At 35.7% G+C, this 20,765-nt stretch overlaps 1 long non-coding RNA gene across 1 annotated transcript in view; it reads left to right on the top strand.

The window, feature by feature from the left end:
- Positions 1-564: 564 nt before the first annotated feature.
- Positions 565-20,765, top strand: part of LOC140616638 (uncharacterized) — a 31,643-nt gene continuing 11,442 nt past the window's right edge. Inside the window, exon 1 of the long non-coding RNA XR_012017048.1 lies at positions 565-649. This is a non-coding gene — a long non-coding RNA (uncharacterized lncRNA). The remainder of the gene's footprint in view (positions 650-20,765) is intronic.

Here is a 20,765-nt window from a genome sequence, read left to right on the forward strand (position 1 = left end):
ATGATATTTGCCTTTTCTCTGACTTATTTCACTTAGTATAATTCTCTCTAGTTCCATCCACGTTGTTGCAAATGGCAAGATTTCATTCTTTTTGATGGCTGAGTATATCTTCTTTATCCATTCATCTGTCAATAGACATCTGTGCTCTTTCCATAGTTTGCTTATTGTGGACATTGTTGCTTTTAACATTGGGATACAGGTACCCCCTTCGGATCACTATGTTTGTATCCTTTGGAAAAATACCTAGTAGTGCAATTGCTGACTTGTAAGGTAGCTCTATTTTTAACTTTTTGAGGAATCTCCATTCTGTTTTCCAGAATGGCTGCTCCAGTTTGCATTCCCACCGACAGTGTAAGAAGGTTCCTCTTTCTCTGCATGTTTGCCAATATCTGTTGTTTCCTGAGTTGTTAATTTTAGCCATTCTGACTGGTGTGAGGTGGTATCTCATTGTGATTTTGATTTGTATTTTCCTGATGACAAGTGATGTTGAGCATTTTTTCATGTGTCTGTTGACCATTTGTATGTCCCAATAGTTCATTTTTGCTTTTGTTTCCCTTGCCTTTAAAGATATGTCTATCAAGAAGTTGCTGTGGCAACGGTCAAAGAGGTTACTGCCTGTGTTCTCTAGGATTTTGATCCTGTATCACATGTAAGTCTTTCATCCATTTTTAATTTATTTTTGTGTATATTTTAAGACAGTCGCCTGGTTTTATTCTTCTGCATGTTGCTGTCCAATTTTCCCAAAACCATTTGTTAAAGAGACCATCTTTATTCCTTTAGCTATTCTTTCCTGCTTTGTCAAAGATTAGTTGACCATATAGTTTAGGGTCTATATCTGGGTCTCTATTCTGTTCCAATGATCTATGTATCTGTTTTTATGTCAGTACTATACTATCTTTTTTTTTTTTAAGATTTTATTTATTTATTTATTTATTTATTTATTTATTTATTTATTTATGCGAGATACACATTGAGAGAGGCAGAGACACAGGAAGAGTTGGAGAAGCAGGCTCCCTGCAAGGAGCCTGATGTGGGGACTTGACCCTGGACCTTGGGATCACTCCCTGAGCTGAAGGCAGACGCTCAACTGCTGAGCTGCCCAGGCATCCCAGTACCATACTATCTTGATGATTACAGCTTTGTAATACAGCTTGAAGTCCAGAATTGTAATGCTTCCAGCTTTGGTTTTCTTTTTCAGCGTTCCTTTACTATATGGGATCTCTTCTGGTTCCATACAAATTTTAGGATTCTTTGTTCCAGTTCTGTGAAAAATGTCAATGGTATTTTCATAGGGATTGCACTGAATGTGTAGATTGCTTTGGGTAGCATAGGCATTTTAATAATATTTGTTCTTCCAATCCATGAACATGGAATGTTTTAAATGTGCAAAAGATTTGAACAGACACCTTAGAAAGAAGATATATGAATAGTTTACAAGCACATAAAAAGTTCTCAACATCATCAGTTATTAAGGAAATGTAAACTAAAACACAAGAGACCTCTTACACCTACTAGACTGGCTAAAATTTAAAAGACTGATGATACAAGTATTGATGAGATGTGAAGCAACTGGAAGTCTCATGTAACACTGCTTTGAACAACCATTGGACATTCTCTTAAAATGTTAAACGTGTATATCATGTGACCCATTCTTATGGTATTTATTCAAGAGAAATGAAAAAAAAATGTCCATGCACAGAGTTGTACATGATTGTTCATAACAGCAATAACAACAAAGTATATTTATACCTCAAATACTACTCAAAAATTAAAAGGAATTAATCCTTGTTATAAGCAATAAACATAAATAAATCTCAGAATAATTAGGTTGGGTAAGAAAAAAAAAACAGAGGAAAAAGGAATTCATATTGTTTTACTCTATTTACATAAAGCTTTAGAAAATGCAAACTAACCTGTAGTGACAGAAAGTAAATCAGTGGTTGCCCATGGCCAGGAGTGGAGAGATAGAAGGACCACAAAGGGACACAAGGAAATTTCTGGGAGTAATGGAGATGTTCTGTATTTTTATTGAAACAATAATTTGGTGCTGTATCCAAATATCAAGAACCATCAAATCTACACTTGAATGTCATCTACTGTACATAAATAAAACCTCAATAAATGAGATTTTAAATTAATAATAATGCTCACCTCTGGGACGCTAAGGTGGCTCAGAGGTTGAGCATCTGCCTTTGGCTCAGGGCGTGATCCTGGGTCTGGGGATCGAGTTCCACATCCAGCTCCCTGCAGGGAGCCTGCTTCTCCCTCTGCCTATGTCTCTACCTCTCTCTGTGTGTCCCTCATGAATAAATAAAATCTTAACAAAAAAATAATAATGCCCACCTCTTTGTATGCCAGTTTTGATGACCTAATGCTATACATCTGTAATAATGCAACAGCCTGGAACAGTTGCTTGTCACACCAAGAGAGACCTAGTGACTTTGACGTCGACTGAATCATTCATGAGTAATTATTCTCCCGGAATGTTTAGTTACATACATCAATTACCCATACATTTCAAGCTGTGGAGTATTTAATAAATAATAATTTTGTGATACTTCTTTAACATCTAACTAATGTGTGGCTTATTAAGAATCTGGCAGACAGTTGACTACTATAAGTGAACATCCTCAGCTTCGATTTTAGAAGATGCCCTACTTTCCATGTCATAGAGCATGGTTTACATCAAGCTCCTCCAGTCTCAGGTTTTACATTTCCCAGAAATATGTTTTACATTGGAGGCTCTGTTGCTCTCATTTTTCTCTTCTTCAGAAGACTTGATCTGAACCTATTTTATGCCCTGGGTTTTTCACAGCCTATTTCAAACTAGTCTAGAGAAAAGAGCATTTCTGTTCACAACCTCTTCATCACCTAAGACCAATGCATTATTCTTTACTTTGTGACCCTTGTGGTTTAAAATAAATTTTTCTTAAAGATTTATTTATTGGGGCAGCCCGGGTGGCTCAGCAGTTTAGCGCCACCTTCAGCCCAGGGCCTGATCCTGGAGACCTGGGATCGAGTCCCACATCGGGCTCCCTGCATGGGGCCTGCTTCTCCCTCTGCCTGTGTCTCTGCACCTCTCCTCGGTGTGTCTCTCATGAATAAATAAATAAATAAAATCTTTAAAAAAAATATTTATTTATTAGAGCATCTGGGTGGCTGAGTCAGTTAAGCATCCAACTCTTTATTTCAACTCAGGTTATGACCTCAAGGTCATGAGATGGAACCCCATGCTGGGCTCCATACTGGGTGTGGAGCTTGCTTAAAATTTTTTCCTTTTTCTCAGTCTCTCCCTCTCTGAAAAAAAAAAAAAAAAGTATCTATTTGAGAGAGAGAGAGAGAGAGAGAGAGAGAGTGGGGAGGGGCAGAAGGAGAGAGAGGAAGAGAATCTTAAGCAGGCCCCATGCTTAGTGTGAAGCCTGATGTGGGGATCAATCTCACAACTCTGAGATCATGATCAGAGTTGAAATCAAGAGTCAGATGCTTAACCAATTGTGCTACCCAGATGCTCCTAAAGGAATTTAAATAGTAAAGTGTACATCTTAAGAAACAATAGCTCCCTGGAGCACCTCGGTGGCTTAGTTGGTTGAGTGTCTGCCTTTGGCTCAGGTTGTAATCCCAGGGTCCTGGGATCTAATCCCATGCTGGGCTCCCTGCTCAGCAGGGAGTCTGCTTCTCCCTCTACCCCTCTTCCACTCATGCTCGCTCTCGCTCACTCTCTTTCAATCAAATAAATAAATAAATAAAATATTTTTTAAAAAAGAAACAATAGCTCCCTCTCCCCCCACATTTTGGGTATATTTCTAAAGACATATATGACTGGACCTCAGTTAATTACACTAGTTAAGCCTATGGTTCTGAAGTCAGATCAGCTGGATTTGAATATTGACAGTACTATTTACTACCTCTGTGATGGGAAAATTATAAATCTTCCTAAGCCTCTGTTTTCTTTTCTAGAAAATGAGGATAACAATAGTGCCTATCTTGCAGAGTTGTTAGGAGGATTCAATGAGATAACTTATAATAATCTCTTACCATGGGACCTAGAACAGAGAGAACCATAAAAGGTAGTGCTATTTGTTAGTAAAGCTTCTGATCAGAATGTGGTGCATTACTGCACTGTTTTGAACAATGGTCATCAAAATAACCATAACTGCCATTTGTTTAGTGGCTAATGTGTACTGGACATTCTACAAATAGAATTCTATTTAATCTTGTAATGGTTCAGCCTGGTGGGTATAATTCCCATTTTCCCAGTGGGAAAACTTAGAATCAGAGAGGTTAATAACTTGCACAACATCACACAGTGGGAACATGACTGAATGGCAAGTTGAACCCACATCTTTCTGGCTTTAAAATGTATTCATCCTTTCTATATCTTGCTTCTCCAAATAGAATTCTAGTCCACAGCCAAGAAACACATTGTTTAGTTAGACTGTATAATTTGATTTCACACACATGAGATGTTTCCATCAAGCTTTTTGAAGTCTCGAAAATAATACTCATACCACTCCCCAAAACACACACACACACACACACACACACACACACAACTACCATCAATGTGGGTCCTAAGGAACTACCGATCTAGATGAATCCAAATTTGTGTCCATACATAAAAATTCTCTACATAGCAGCAAAGTTAGGAAACACAAACTCAAATACTCTGTATCATTGGCTCCTTATGGTATAATTACTCTTAGAATAATCAAGATAAGCACTAGGGAAATTTTCATTCTGAGTTAGTCAAGACCACAGTGACTGGAGCACCAGCCCAACGTCTCATACCAGAAGCAAGAATACAGGTTGAAAGGGAATTGATTATTTCATGACTTCATATTTGACTTTGTATTTTTTAATACAAATCATTTTTGATTGTGACTAGGGACTGGATACATGGTTTATGAAAAGTAAGAATCGTCTACTCTAAAGCCAGATTTGTCTCTTAGAAGCTTTGGAATGCCTTTTAAAATTCTAAGTCCTATAGTCTGTGTGTTTCTGGGCATCTGCTTTTAGCATTTCAAGTTCCCTGAACTTCAAAAAAAAAAAAAAAAAAAACTGGAGAGGAGGTTTGTGGCAGCTTTTGTTGTTGTTGTTGTTTGTTGTTTTAAATGTCAGAAAAGTCAGTGGGGCTCCAAACCATGTTTCTCTGAATACACTGTCTCAGAGGCCTGCCACGGAGGATAAGATGTCTGGAGCTGGTGTCATTTAAAGCTTTTGAAAACAAGTAGCTATTTAATATACAGATGAGATGAAAATTTGAAATTATTCATTAACCCAAAAGAAGGTACACTCTGAATATTAAAGTGATGGAGTTTCTATGTGGCCAAATACAGCCTCTCTCCCTGATGGATTAAGCAAGTATTTTATGAAAGCTGTGTGGACACATGACAGCAATGTTGGTCCTCAGCAGCTACTGGGGGTTCTTTAACTCATAAAGAAAGAAAATGAGAGTAAAAGAAAGAAATCAGGGGGTAGCCCAGTCAGGGTATATGTAAGCCAAGCCACCTGAACCTTCACCAATTAGAGAACAGAATTGGGGCTTTAATTGTAAAATACTCATGACAAGCATAATTGTAAAAATCATTTGCCAGGAAAATTTACCTCTGGAACGTAAGTCCTGGGCCTACAATAGATGCCCTCCTATCCCTAAAGGAAGCCAATCAGGAAACACTGGTCAAGGAGAAAGAAGGTCTTTGCTGAGCACTTGGCCCACAGAACCATGCATAACACAACTCCAGGACATTGTTCTTTCCTGCCTGAAGGAGCTTAAGATATTGTGGATAGTTCCAAAAGCAGGAAAAGAGAAGACAATTCCACACCGCAATATGTAGTGAGGACAGAAACACCCAAGTAGGGAAGAAACACCAAGGCAACATCCTCTAGCATAACCTGAAGAAATGGGCTTTGCTCTCTGCAGCCCTCACCTGTCAGTATCTGACTTTGTTTGAGAGAGCTTCCCCCATCTCCTGAAAATTCTCCAGGCCTTCAGTTGTGGTCTTACTCCCACCCTGATAACCATTTTCCCATCTCTTTGTCCTCTTCTAAAAGGTTTCCTATCTCCTTCCTTGCTCCCACTTCTCAAAAGTCATCCCTACCAGGTTCATTTACCTATTCTACAAACTCGCATTGCTTATTTTTCTGTTCTTCAGTGAAGAAAGAGTAAATTGGTCTACTGAGATGAGGAGAGACAAAAGTTAACACCAGTCCCAGTAGATAAGGGCTAAATAGAGATGTGCAGTGTCTGTTCTGGAAACACATAGGAGAAAGCTTCATTCAGCCTTAGCAGCTAGGGAAAGCTTTCCGAAGGGCAACCCTACACTAAGTTCTGAAAGACTGATAAGAAGTGCTGAGGAGTGAGGAATTGGGGAGCTCCTGAGTGAGGTGAGGTCATTCCAGACAGAAGCAACAATGTGCTTCTTGCCCAGCAGAGAGTCCTATGCCCCTTGGATGTGATATCATGATTGTCCCAATAAACAGGCATGCATCTGTCATTCACATTTCACATTTTTTTAAAGATTTATTTATTTATTCATGATAGACATAGAGATAGAGATAGAGAGGCAGAGACACAGGCAGAGGGAGAAGCAGACTCCGGGACTCGATCCCGGGACTCCAGGATCGCACCCTGGGCCAAAGGCAGGCGCCAAACCGCTGAGCCACCCAGGGATCCCCCATTTCACATTTTATAATCAAGTTATATTGGTGAAGTGGCAGGTATTCGTTAATTTATTCAAAAAATATTTACAGAGCGTGTAGTATATAGTGGACAATGTGCTAAGTGCTGAAAGCAAAAGGAGATGTTTTTGTCATGGCTGGTGAAAGAACTCATGCCTAAGTCCATAAATGTAAATATTTGAAATGATTTACAAATCATTTCGATGAGTGACTCGGTGGTTGAACGTCTGCCTTTGGCTCAGGTGGTGATTCCAGAGTTCCGGGATTGAGTCCTACATCGGGCTCTCCCAGAGGGAGCCTGCTTCTTCCTCTGCTTAAGTCTCTGCCTCTCTCTGTATTTCTCATGAATAAATAAAATATTTTAAAAAATGAGTGAAGGAAATCTGAAAAGTGGAATAAGACGGGAAAATTAGAGGTAAGAGGAGTTATTATTAGGGAAAAAGTAGGAGAATTCTCTGGGTATAAGGACTGGTGTTTTCACAGATACTGAAATAAGGCAAGAAGAAGGAGACAGAAGCAGGGACTCAAAACATTGTTCTCCTGGGACAAAAGAGGCAAAGGGGTCAGGGATAATGTTGAGAGAGTTCTTTGTGCGATCAGAAAGAGATGCACAGGAGCACACGTTGATTCTAAGGATAGCCTAGAAATGAAACGTAAGGAAATCTCAAAGATCCTAAATTCAACCAAAAAGCCAAGACTTACATCAGCATTTGCAGCTATGTGATTTCATACTCTGAAATGAAATCTAAAGCATATTGAAGGCATAACTCTTGGGAGCAACCCAGCACCTAAGCAGCTGTAACATTTCCTAAGTTTTTTGTAACATAAGATAAAATGGTGTGCCTAAGGCACTGAGTTAAATGTCATATCCAGGATAAAAGCTGGATTCTCATTCTTTAGCCACCAAGCCATGTCTTTTTTTTTTTTTTTTTTTTCAAATAGATTGTGCTTTTATCCTTCTTGACTCATTGGACCAGATAGTCATCTCTTCCACAATATGGGAACTATTCTCAGAGAATCGTAGGTTGAAAATCTGGCCTCAGAGAACAGCTCATCGTGTTCTTGGGCGAGCATAATGAACAGCATGGATTCGTTTGCAGAGGTTTTCAGGGAAGAATTGAGAGATCAAAGGGCTAAGTTTGGGTCTGTCACATTTCCTTTTCCTCACTGTTTAAATTGAAAAGTATCTAGTAAACACATCAAGTGCTTCTTAGGGTCAGGGCAAGGCAAACTGACCCATGAAGTCCTTCCCTTCTGGACTTGCAGTCTATAGAGATGACACTAGCCTACTCAGACAATAGAACAGATGAATGAAGAGAAAATTATGTAGTCATGTGAAGACACAAGGCAGAGAGTGGGTGCTCGCATCTAAAGTCCTTAGTAGCAGCTTAGATCATCTGTCTTTAAGAGCCTGCCTGGAGATCCCTGCTTCCTCCGTGTCTCAGCATTTAAGGGGCATCCATATGGAAAGCACTGAGTGCCACAAGGAAAACCATGGGGACCTATTTTAACCTGCTGGCTAACATATATGCCTCAGGGCCTGTGCCATTGCCCTAGAATCAGACCTTAGCTTTCTGAGCTATTTCAAATCCATACCTCTAGTTATAACATCAGTGGAAATGTTCTCATTTAATCAGAGGTGGCCTGAGGCTACAGGCTGCAGATTTGTTTTAATTCTTCCCTTCAAAACATATGTAAGATTCTCAGAAATGATCTGCAGAGAATATGATGAATTTCAAGAGAGAGAAAAAGGTTTAAGAGGAAAATCTGTGTTATGCATGCTCACATTTAACAGGGGACTTTAAACAAGCTAATATATTAGAATGTTGCAAAACAGTATAGCATACAAGAACAAGAAAGAGGAAGGCAGACTATAGAACCCCAACATTCTTCAGACTACTCTGTACCTCCCCAAGAGACACAGAATGAAATTGAAGGTGGAGGAGACAGCATCAATAGCTGTTCAACTTATTCTTTCTGCACACCAAACATCTTAATATTCTGCACACTTAACATCTTAATATATAACATCTTAATATATACAAAATAGAGGAATAAAAACAATCCTGAAAAAAATAGGGAGTGGAAATTTTAATTTTTTTTAAATGACTTCAATAAAGAGAATGAACTTGCATTTATAATTTAAACATTTAATTTTAATTTTTTATCCTCAAAATCACCGTTGGGGTAGGTTATAGTAAACTGATTTTACAGAAAAGGAAGCTGAGCCTCTGGAAGTTAACTTGACTGAAGTCTGACTCAGCAGTTTTGCTTCCAGTTTCCTATTCTACCAAGAGAAATACTGGTACATGTGCAGAAAGACATATGTACAAGGATGCTTATGGCAACATTATTATATAAAAAAATAAAATAAATTTCCATCTCTAAGAAAGTGATTAATGGGGGCACCTCGGGTGGCTGAGCGGTTTAGCGCCGCCTTCAGCCCAACGTGTGATCCTGGAGCCCCAGGATCGTGTCCCATGTCCGGCTCCCTGCCTGGAGCCTGCCTCTCCCTCTGCCTGTCTCTGCCTCTCTTTCTCTCTCTGTGTGTCTCTCATGAATAAATAAAAATAAAATCTTAAAAAAAAGTGATTAGTGGCATGTTATAATTATTAATTAATGGCATATCTTAGGAATACCATTTAGCTATACATTTTTTAATGCAGCAAATGTACTTGTAATGAATTAGAAAGCACTTTAAGTCATACTAAGGAAAAAAATTGCTGAACAATATGTTTAGTATTATTCCATTGATGTTAAAGATTTTTTCTTTATATATTTTTATCTGTACATACATGTATACAGATGCTTATAAAAACTATAAAAGAATACATGCCAAAATTTCAATATAAAGGCAAAATGCAGAGCCTCTTTCAACCAATATCACCAATATCACCTGAAGTTCCCCTTCTTTTCCCAGAAAAAGCCATTTCCTATATTTATTTCTATATTGTTTGAATTTTTTTCAATGAGGATATATTCATGATTCCTTGTATAATTATTAAACAAAAGTTTGTTTTTTAAAACCATATGATCCTTTGTAAATATAACATGCTGCTATGATATTACTTTTGCACAAGAAACATCTGCTACTCTGCAAAAGCCTGGAAATAAATTGGCCTTTCTTTTTTGCCTTTTTCTTATGTCAGCAATAAGCAGCAATTCCCATGGGACCCTTAGCAAAACAGATTACCCTGCATGCTTGCTTCTGAGGGATGGAGAGACTTAGTATGCAGACTAGAGACATGGACAGAATTGCTGGGTCACCTGCAAACAGTATTTAACATCTGTAAGCAATGTAAGGTCTCATTCTATGATATCTTCAACAGCAGCTGGCCTGTCAGTGTCAAAATTATATTTAATGCAAGTCTGCCTCACCAGTCTAGACATAGGAAGGAACAGATGAGCAGGATCCTTAAGCAGATTTCATATCCTGAACTGAAATAATGTCACCATTAAAAGGCAGAGCTGAAGAAACGCCAAAAGGACACATTGAAGTCATTAGCAGAACTAGCAGGAAGTAATCTCTATCTGAATGAATAACATGAAGAAAACCTATTCCTGTGCAGATTTTAATGAATGCCAAAATTCTGTCCCTCATGTTTCTTACTTGATTCCCCCACCACTATGCAAATAGTATAGGCAGTGATGATATTTCCTCAGGAGAGGAAACTGGGACCCAGAAAGGAAAGGCGATTGACTTCAGAACGTGGTCAGTTAGCCACCCCTCATGTGATTTCTGGGCACAGCAGTTACATACCCTGAAAGGCAGAGCCCCAAACACATACCAATCTCAGGTAGGCATTAAAGAAGCCAAAGGATCCCTTTCCTGGCAGGCTCAGCAGCCTTAGAGCATTCCTCTCAATCCTACTCAGCATTCTTTTAATAACACCTTCAGTGTTGCCATCCATAGACCAGGACCAGAAATGTGGATGTCCATGTCCATGCAATCACAGACATAATACATCTTCCTGGTGAGCCTAATATTTTAACTAGGACATGCTCTTAGACTCCCCTCCCACTTTCTCCCTTTCTTTTAGGTAATTCTGCTTTAGAAAAAAATCTCAAAACCTTACTGAGGACAATTGTAATTTGGAAGGTTTTTTTCACTTAAGTGAAATTTTGTTTCCATTTGGAAGTACAGCTTTTGATATAATATTATGTACTCTTAAATTAATAATAAAAGAACATCCAGAAAGATAGGCTGATGGCAGAATGCCCAAATTAACTTAAGAGAAATACAAGCCAACTGACAAAAGGGATAGTGGGCAGCAGAGGGAAGGACAGAAAACCAAACAGACATAGCAGACAGCATGGAAACAGTTCTGCTTTTCTAAACTAACCACCGGTTTTGTGATCATGACGAGCATGGAGGGTGATGATGATTTTATTCCACACAATATAGAAGCTCCTCTTCTTAGTGGTCTGTTCTCAGTGTTAACCATCCAGGAAGACACAGACAAGGTTTGCAGAGTGCCATGAAATCATACTTCTGGATCCAGCAAGAGTTTCATTTGCCGCATCTGTGCCTTCACTCTCATTTTCTACCTGTGTGACCTTACTTCAATCATTTACTTTTTTGAACCTCTTCCATATCTATACAATGGAGAACATCACTCTGCCCAACTCACAAAGCTGTTATAAAGATACAAATGCTTTCTGTGCAGTAAAGCACAACACAAATGAAGAATTCTGATTCATATAGCACTCACCTTGTATATGAGAGAAATATTAAACTAGTTTAATCAGAGTTAAACACACAGAGCTGAGAGATAACCAGGACATTAGTAAGATGGAAAGCTAAGACTATTTAGAGAGCAAAAACAGGACAGAGTAGTGATATGGATAGATAGGGTACTTCTTTTTTTAATTTTATTTTACTCTTATTGACACAAAAGCAATAGTATTTATTAAAGCTATAAATTGAGAATCAAACACTATATAGATGGTTTGTGTACTTCAGTCTTAGTATGAATCATGATGTGATAAACAATGCTGTTAAATACCATATGGCTATTTTTAAAAGTTGGTTGTTCTTTCACTCAACGAACTTTTTTTTTTTCACTCAACAAATTTTTACTGAGGACCTACCAAGCACTGGACCTCTGCTAGGCTATATTGGGATAAAAACTGTAAAAGAGAAAGAAGAAAGAAAGAAAGAAAGAAAGAAAGAAAGAAAGAAAGAAAGAAAGAAAGAAAGAAAGAAAGAAAGAAGAAAGAAAGAAAGAAAGAAAGAAAGAAAGAAAGAAAGAAAGAAAGAAAAAAGAAAGAAAAAGAAAGAAAGAAAGAAAGAAAGAAAGAAAGAAAGAAGAAAGAAAGAAAGAAAGAAAGAAAGAAAGAAAGAAAGAAAGAAAGAAAGAAAGAGAGATAATAGTGGAGGGTGTTGGTAGAGGTCAGGGGAGGACATTTTTTAAAAATAAAAGTGGTCAGGGGAGACTGCCTAGAAGAAACAGTATTTGAGCTGAGAGCTGAAGAATGAAAATGCACCTTTGCAGAACTGAGGGTAGAACATTTCAGGCAGAGAGAACAGCAAATTTAGAAGGCATGAGGTTAGGAAAGGACTTCACATAGTTGAGAAACAGAAAGGGGCTCAGTGTGGCTGGAGTCTAGTTGCAGCATATAATCATTTTGTAAGGGACAGTTTTGTGGCTATCTCACAGATGCCATGAAAATTTCAATAGCAATCATACTGCACTGTGAAAGACATAGAAATGTTTTGTCCTATCATGAACAATGGGGGCCTAGGGATTTGTTCTCCCACCCACAGAGACAGACACTGATGAATGGGTTCATCTGGAGCACAGCACTCTACATTATATGCATTAGCCCACATTTATCACTGTTAAAGCAGCTGATATCCTGTATTTTCTGTACAGATCAAAATAGCATCAACTGAAAAGAGAAAGTGAATATATCTTTCATTTACTGTTATAAGAGACTCTCTGGCCAATGAAATATCCTCCACTTATCACAGTTTTGCATAAGGTGCCATTTTTACTTAATAAGATAGAAGAGTAATTATATATAATTTTAAAAGAATACCTCAGAGGATTGCTATGACAGCTTCTAAAAACCCTTTGGAGTTAAATCAGGCTATGAACAAATATTTAATTTGTTTCTACTATACCATGTATTGTGGAAAATGCAAAGTAACAAAAGACAAAGCTACTCCCTTGAGGAATTTATGACTTACCTGTGGAGAACAGATGAAACTTAGCAAGAAAATAGAAACTTAGCAAGAAATTGTAGTTCATGAAACACAGTGTGCTTTTGTATAGCTTAGACTGCTGTAGGAGTAGAGGGAAAAAACTAATCATTTGGGGTTGATGTTAATCACATTAAGTTTCATTATGCCTGGTATATGGAAGATAATCAATAAATGCCTTGTTGAATAAATAAGTGAGGCATATATGAGTTTTGTTCACAAGGATATGTGGAAAATTAATTAGCAATGAGAAATGGAGGATCTCAAGGCAAGGTGACCAGAATGATCTTGTGCACGGGTGGGAATAAATATGACATATAGAGAAACAATACAAAGGTAGGCTGTGTGAAAATAAATTGTACCAGTTGACATGGGACTTTGATAAGCAAAATTAAAATTTTGGATTTGATTCAAGAAGAAGTTTTAGGTTCCTGAGAAATAGAGGAACATGATTAAAACATTGTTTGAGGAAAACTACTCTAATAGTTGTGTTCAAGGGAAAAGAAACAGAAACCAAAAGGTCTAACTACAAATTACATAGACATTTTTAGAATAACACAGTATAAAAAATAAACCCATAAATACCTAAAGTAATACATAAATTAAAGACTCTGTGCATGCCTATATGATAATAGAAGGTGAATGATGAGGTTATCAGAATCTGTTGTTACACATTTGGAAAATTAAAGGTGTGCCCCTCTGTTTGAAATGCTCCCTTGCTGTGGCTTGCATATACACATGCCATGTACAATCCTGCTTGAGGACATTTACTCTTGCTGTTCTTCTACCTGAAACGTCCTTCCCCAAATATCTTAATGGCTTACTCCTTCACTTCCTTCAATCCTCTATTCAAATGTCACTTCCTCAGTAGGCCTTTCTAGACCACACTACTAGAAATTGCAGCCATCTGGAACTCTCTGCTTCCCCTTTTGGTTTTATTATAATCTCACACTGTATATATTTAATTTATTTGTTTAATATTTATTTGTTGACCATTTCCTCTGATTAGAATATATATTTTTATGAAGTGAGGGACTTTCATCTGTTTTGTTCATTATTTTATCTCCAATGTCTGGAACATAGTAAAGAATCAATAAATAGTTTTTGGATGAATCAGTCTCAAACATGTCTTCTATTTTGATGGAGGCTTCAAAAAATAGAATCAATCCTTCTGGTATACTCAATTGTAATAAAAAGCTATTGCCAGACTTATGATTCAGAGAAGCTATCACATCAAAGCACATGATATCCTTTTAATACTAGACAATAAACTGATACTCAGTATAAGTTGACAGACAGCCTGAGCTGTCTTAAATGAAATGAATTAAGCAGGCAAGTGTAACTTGCATTCCTGACTAGAGAATAATTGATTTTAGAAATAAAAGCCTCTGTCTCTCTCTTTCTCTCTCTCTCTTTAAAAAAAGTTTTAAGTTGTTTAGGGCTAGCATTTTGAGCATTTTGTGAATGCAAAAATGCTCAGTGTCTCACTTACTAGTGTCAATTCTTAACTCCTTAACATGTTGGAAGAAATGAGCTTTCATTTCATAACTATAAAATCATGGCAGCATTGCACTGACCTGTCAGTCAATTAGAAACAATCCTTGAAAGCTCCCACAGAGGTCATTGTCCAGTGATTTTTAAGACACTGGAAAATTCAAGTGAGAAGACAACAAAGTAACATCTTTAAAGTGCTAAAAGAAGAAAGAATGGCCAACATAGAGTTTTATACTCAGCAAGAATACCTTTCAAAAACTGAAGGCAAAATAAAGTCTTCTTCAAACTTGAAAGATGAATGAATTCATCCTTGGCACACCCACATTATTATTCAGAAGGAAAATGATACTAGATTGAAATTAAATGTACACAAAGGAATGAAGAACACTAGAAATGGTAACTACAGAGTAAATATATGTTTTTTTTCTTATTATTTAAATATTCTTAAAGAAAATTGGCTTTCTAAATAAAAATAATAAGGAGGCAGTGCAAGGTTAATATATATAATTTAAAAATGTATAACAACAATACACAAAGTATAGGTGGGAAATGAAGCATATATAGTAAGTCTCTTTTACTATTGTGATTAGTCATATAATCTTACATGAGGCTAGAATGTGACAAGTAGACTGTGTATACTATAGGTTATAAGGAAACAACTAGAAAAACAAAACAAAAACGAAGAGTAACCACTACTAAGACAATGGAGAGAAAATTAAATAATAAAAGTATAAACTATTAATCCAAAAAAGGAAAGAAAAAGAGAAAAAACAGCAGATAAAACAAACAGAAAATAAATAGCAAAATAATAGATGCACTCCTAATCAAATCTATAATAACATTATTAAATGGAAATGGTCTGAACATCCCAACTAAGCTACCAAGATTACCAAAATAAGAAAGCAAGACCTCACTATATGTTGTTTACCAGAAAAATGCTTTAAATATATAGAAACAGATAAGTTAAAAGCAAAAGAATGTGAAAAGACATATTATTTTATACTAATCAAATGAAACCTAGGGTGGCTACAGTAATATCAGATAAAGTAGATTTTGCAGCAAAAAAACAAAAACAAAAACAAAACAAAACAAAAACAAAACAAAACAAAAAACAAAACAAAACAAAAAAAAGTAGATTTTGGAACAAAGAACATTATCAGAAATAAAGATGGTCTCTTCATAAAAAACAAATGATCAATTCATTAAGATAACATAAAAATCCTAAATGTCTATGTACCTAATAACAGAACTCCAAAATACATGAACTGATAGAACTGGAAGGAGAATTGAAGAAATTCACAGTTATAGTTGGAGATGAAAGCAACAAAACAAGAAAAAAATCAACAAAACCACAAGATTCTTCTAGAAGACCAATAAAATTGATGAATGCTTAGCCAAATTTATCAGGAAAAAAAGAAGACAACAAATTACTAATATAGGAATAAGAATGGTGACATCACTACAGATTCTACAGATACTAAAAGGATAATAGAAGAATATTTGGGGTTTTAAAATTCTTTAAGTATTTTATTTTAATTACAATTAACATACAATATTATATTAGTTTTAGGTGTACAATAAAGTGACTCAACTAGAAGAATATTTTGTACAAATTTGTGCTAATAAATTTAACAATTTAGATAAAATTGACAAATCTCTTGAAAGACACAAACCTTCAAGGTTTATTCAAGAATAAACAACATGAATGGCTCAATATCTATTAGAGAAATTCAATTTATAATTTAAAACCACCCCACAAAGAAAGCTTTAGGCCTTGATAGTTTCACTGGTAAATTCCACCAAACCTTTAAAGAAGAAATAATATCAATTCTGCACAATATTTTTTTTCAAATTTGAGGATAAACTACTTCCCAACTCATTTTATAAGGCCAGCATTACCCTAATACCAATCTCAGGCAAAGAATTATAAAACAATAACAACACCAAAAAAAAAAAAAACACTCATGAACACAAATACAAAAATTCTAAACAAAATATAGCAAGTGAAATTTATTAAAAATACACTATGACCAGGTGGGGTGTATTTTAACATTCAAAATCAATGTAATTCATATATTTATAAACTAAGGGTACTTGAGTGGCCCAGTCAGAATATGACTTCAGCTCAGGTTATGATCTCAGGGTTGTGAGATCAAGCCTCACTTCAGATTGTGCTGGGTGTGGAGCATGCTTAAGATTCTCTCTCTCCCTCTCCCTCTGCTCCTCACTCCCCCTTTAATAAGCAAACTAGCTAAAAGAAAAAAAAAATCACATGATTATTTTAATAGATGCATATAAACATTTTGCAAAATTCAACATCCATTCCTGATAAAACTCTCAGGAAACTAAGAATGGAAAGGAATTTTCTCATTAAAAGGGGCATTTGTGAAAAATGTATAACTAGTAACATATTAATGGAGAAAAACTATTTTCCCCTTAAGATTAAGAATAAGACAAACATTCTACTCTCATCACTTCTACTTTGAACTGAATGTTCTAGTCATTGCACTAATACAAGCAAAAGAAATAAAAGGCATCAAGATTGGAAAGGAAGAATTAACCTATTTTGATTTGCAGAAACATGAATATGTAGAAAACCTAATGGAGTGTCTAAACAGTCTTGCAGGATATAGGATCAATTTACAACAACTAAATATATATCTAGTCTAGCAATGAATAATCCAAAATTGAAATAAAAAATACAAAGCTATTTACAGTTGCACCAAAAAATATTTAAGATAAATTTGCCAAAGAATATGAATGACACTGAGAACTACAAAGTATTACTAAAAGAAAATAAAGAAGACCAAAATAAATGGAATGATACTGTATCTATGTATCAGGAGGTTAAATTTTAAGATGTATATTCTTAATAATAATTATATATATTGATATATTAAGTTGATTGGCATATAAAGTCAACACAATTAACAATAAAAATCTCAGGAGGGTTTTTAGAAATAGAAATTGACATACTTTCTAAAATTCATGTGGAAATGCAAATGACCGAGAATAATCAATAATGTTGAAGAGCAAAGTTGGAGAGCTAACAGCACAAGATTTCAAGAATATTATAAAGCTACAGTTATCGGAACAGCATGGTTTTGGCACAGGCAAATCAATGAAACAGAATAGAATCCAGAAATAAATCCATACACATATATAAAACTGATTTTTTTTTACGAAGTTTCAAAACCAATGCAGTAGAGAATGAATAGTCTTTCAACAAATGGTGCTGGGAAAATTGGATATCCAAATTAAAAAAAAAACAACAACTTGGATCTGTATTTTGCACCATATACAAAAATTAATATAAAATGTGTCATAGGTTTAAATGTAAAATCTAAAACCTAAAAATTTCTAGAAAATGCATTAAGAGAAAATATTTTCAAGTTTAAGTCAGCAATGATTTCTTAGAACAATAAAAACATAATCTATTAAAAATCTTCTTTAATTGGGCTTTTTGCAAATTAAAAACTTCTGTTCTTTAAAAGGTGCATTAAGAAATGAAAAGACATTTAATTAGCTAAGATAAGTTTTTGAAGACCATATTGGATAAAGTACTTATATCAGAGTAAAGAACTCTCAAAACTTAACAATAAGAAAATAACCCAGAAAGTAATGGGGAAAAGATCCAAATAGACACTTCATCAAAGATATACAAATGGTAGGTAAATACATGAAAAGGTGCTCAGCACCATCATTCATTAGGTTAAATGCAAATTAAAGCCACAATGAGATACCATTGCATATCTATTAGAATGACCAAAGTTAAAAAGATTGGAAACACCAACTAAAGTGAGAATGTGAAGAGATTGGAAGTCTCATAAACAGCAAGTAAAAAACAGATTGCCAATTTCTTTGAAATTTAAGTATATATCTATTACATGGTGTTGCCATTCCAGTCCTAGACTTTTACTCAAGAGAAAACATCTGTCCATTCAATAACTTGTGCATGAACATGAATGTTCATGGCTTTATATGTAATAGACACTGGAAAAAGTCCAGGTGTCCATCAATAGGTGAAGAGATGAACTGTGGTAAATCCATACAGTGGAATACTACTCTGCCATAAAATAAATTAACCCTTGACATATATTACAACATGGATGAATCTAAAAATAGAACCCAGATCCCCCCCTAAAAAGTATATCCATTATTATTCCATTTACATAAAATTCTAAAAGACATAAACTAACCTTTAACTTATTAAGCAGATTAGTGGTGGCCTGAAGATAGGGGAAGAGGATGGAAGGATTTAAAAAGATTACAAAGGGTGGCTCGCTGCCTTCAGCCCAAGGTGTGATCCTGGAAAAGGATCAAGCCCCACATCAGACTCCCTACATGGAGCCTGCTTCTCCCTCTGCCTGAGTCTCTGCCTCTCTGTGTCTCTCATGAACAAATAAATAAAATATTAAAACAAAACAAAAAGATTACAAGGGAACTTTTAGAGGTGATGCATATATTCATTATCTTAATTAGGTCATATTTTCATGTGTGTATTCATACGTCAAAACTTACCAAATTATATATATGTTTAAGTATGTGTCATTTATTGTGTGCCTATTATACTTCAATAAAATTGTTTTGCAAAAGTTAGTTCCTCAGTTACACAACCCATATTGCAAGCTCTCAGTAGTTACATGTAGCTAGTAGTTTCCATATTAGTGCTGATGTAGAATGTTTTCAGTGCGGCAGAAGGTTCATTTGGATCGTGCTCCCCTAGGATCTTGGAAGAGTATAGCAGGTAAAGAAGGGAACCTGAGAAGAGGGAAATCCATATCTGCAAACAGAGGTTGTACAGCTTGGCAACCTTATGTAACTCAGCTGAGTAACATGAGTTATGGTAAGTCAGCTTCAGGACTTCTGGTTTCTTCTATAATTTCTTAGAACCCACAAATCAACATTCATAACAAATACTCTTGGTCTCTCAGTAGCTAAAAGTACAGCTATCACAACCACTGCAGAACTAACTAGGCAAGATTTATTTAAGTAAAACTCCATTACTTCAAAGGTTATAAGATGGGTACAGGAAGAATGTAGGATCCTGAGATCTAAGGAGAGAATTAAACTCCACGAATTGACAGTCTTAGAAGATACAGCTTAAGAAACTGTTGCCATTAGCACTGTAATTGTATACTGGCAGGAAAACACTCACACACTACCTAAACAAAATTCCCAAGTTTCAAAGACTTCCTGCCACGTAGCACTTAGCAACAAACTGACATGCTGAAAGACCAGGAATAGCCCAGTCTTTCGATGTATAAGTGATAAATCTGGATTTCTGGATTTATCATTTTGACATATAGTTTCCTTCCTTTCTTCAGTCTCTTGTACAGATATGCTTTTTTGCTTGTCAGCATTTTTTCCTGTTACACCCAACCATGGAAAGTTTCACTGAAACATTGCTACTTAAGGTCTCTTGTTATCACTTAAGGTCTGAGAGGTGTAGAATTATGTAAACATTTATTTATTCCCTGTCAGAGTGCAACCTTCTCCCTGAACACTAGTGCCTTTAGATCCCCCAAATCACTGCTGTTTGTATACCTTACCATGGCTTCTGCTCTCAACCTGATCAACCCAAGAGCTAAATCACCACCAATCCTTTGAGAAAGAAGGAAGGATAAATGATACCTCTAGCTCTAATATGTCCTTCTCAGAAAAAATGCTCACTCTCATTAATCAGCAGTAAACATATTTGGTGTGAGAAGTGATGTGGTATATAAGGGACAAGGTGAAAGAAGGCAGACAAGAACAAGATAATTGCAATTTCTGTCCTAATTAACAGAGATAATAAACTTCAAAATTAAAGTTCTCAGGTTGACTTAAAGCTCTGAGTCATTAGATAAGAATTCAATTAAAGATGAGTTCTGTTCCTAAATTTAATGAGGAGATGCCAGTGGTGCTAGATTTTGCTACATTTCATTTCTTGGGAATGTGGATGTGAGAGAACATGAATGTATTTCTTGTCTCTTCAGATTGGATTAAAATGCTGCAAACTTGCCTGTATGTTAATGGAAGGGAGAATGTTCTTTGACCCTGTCAACTGAGGTGAAAGTTTTCTCCCTCTCAGAGAGACATAGAAAACGTTAATATATTTTTAACAAATTATTTAAAATTTAATACTCAGAGTATTTCTGAATCTTATTACACTGAAAAGTAGATTCAAATTTTTACTCTGAAACTTAACTACTTTCAGCAATAGTGTAATACACATTTTTACTCTGAAACTTAATTACTTTCAGCAATAGTGTAATACACATAATAGTTCCTGAGATGTCTGAGGTAAAACTTTTTAAAATACATGTAACTAACCTTGATATTTACTATGTGATAGGCATTGTTCCAAACACTATTAATTTACTAAATTCTTATATTATTATTATGA

The sequence above is a fragment of the Canis lupus genome, chromosome 24, assembly GCF_048164855.1.
Source record: "Canis lupus baileyi chromosome 24, mCanLup2.hap1, whole genome shotgun sequence".
Taxonomy (NCBI): domain Eukaryota; kingdom Metazoa; phylum Chordata; class Mammalia; order Carnivora; family Canidae; genus Canis; species Canis lupus.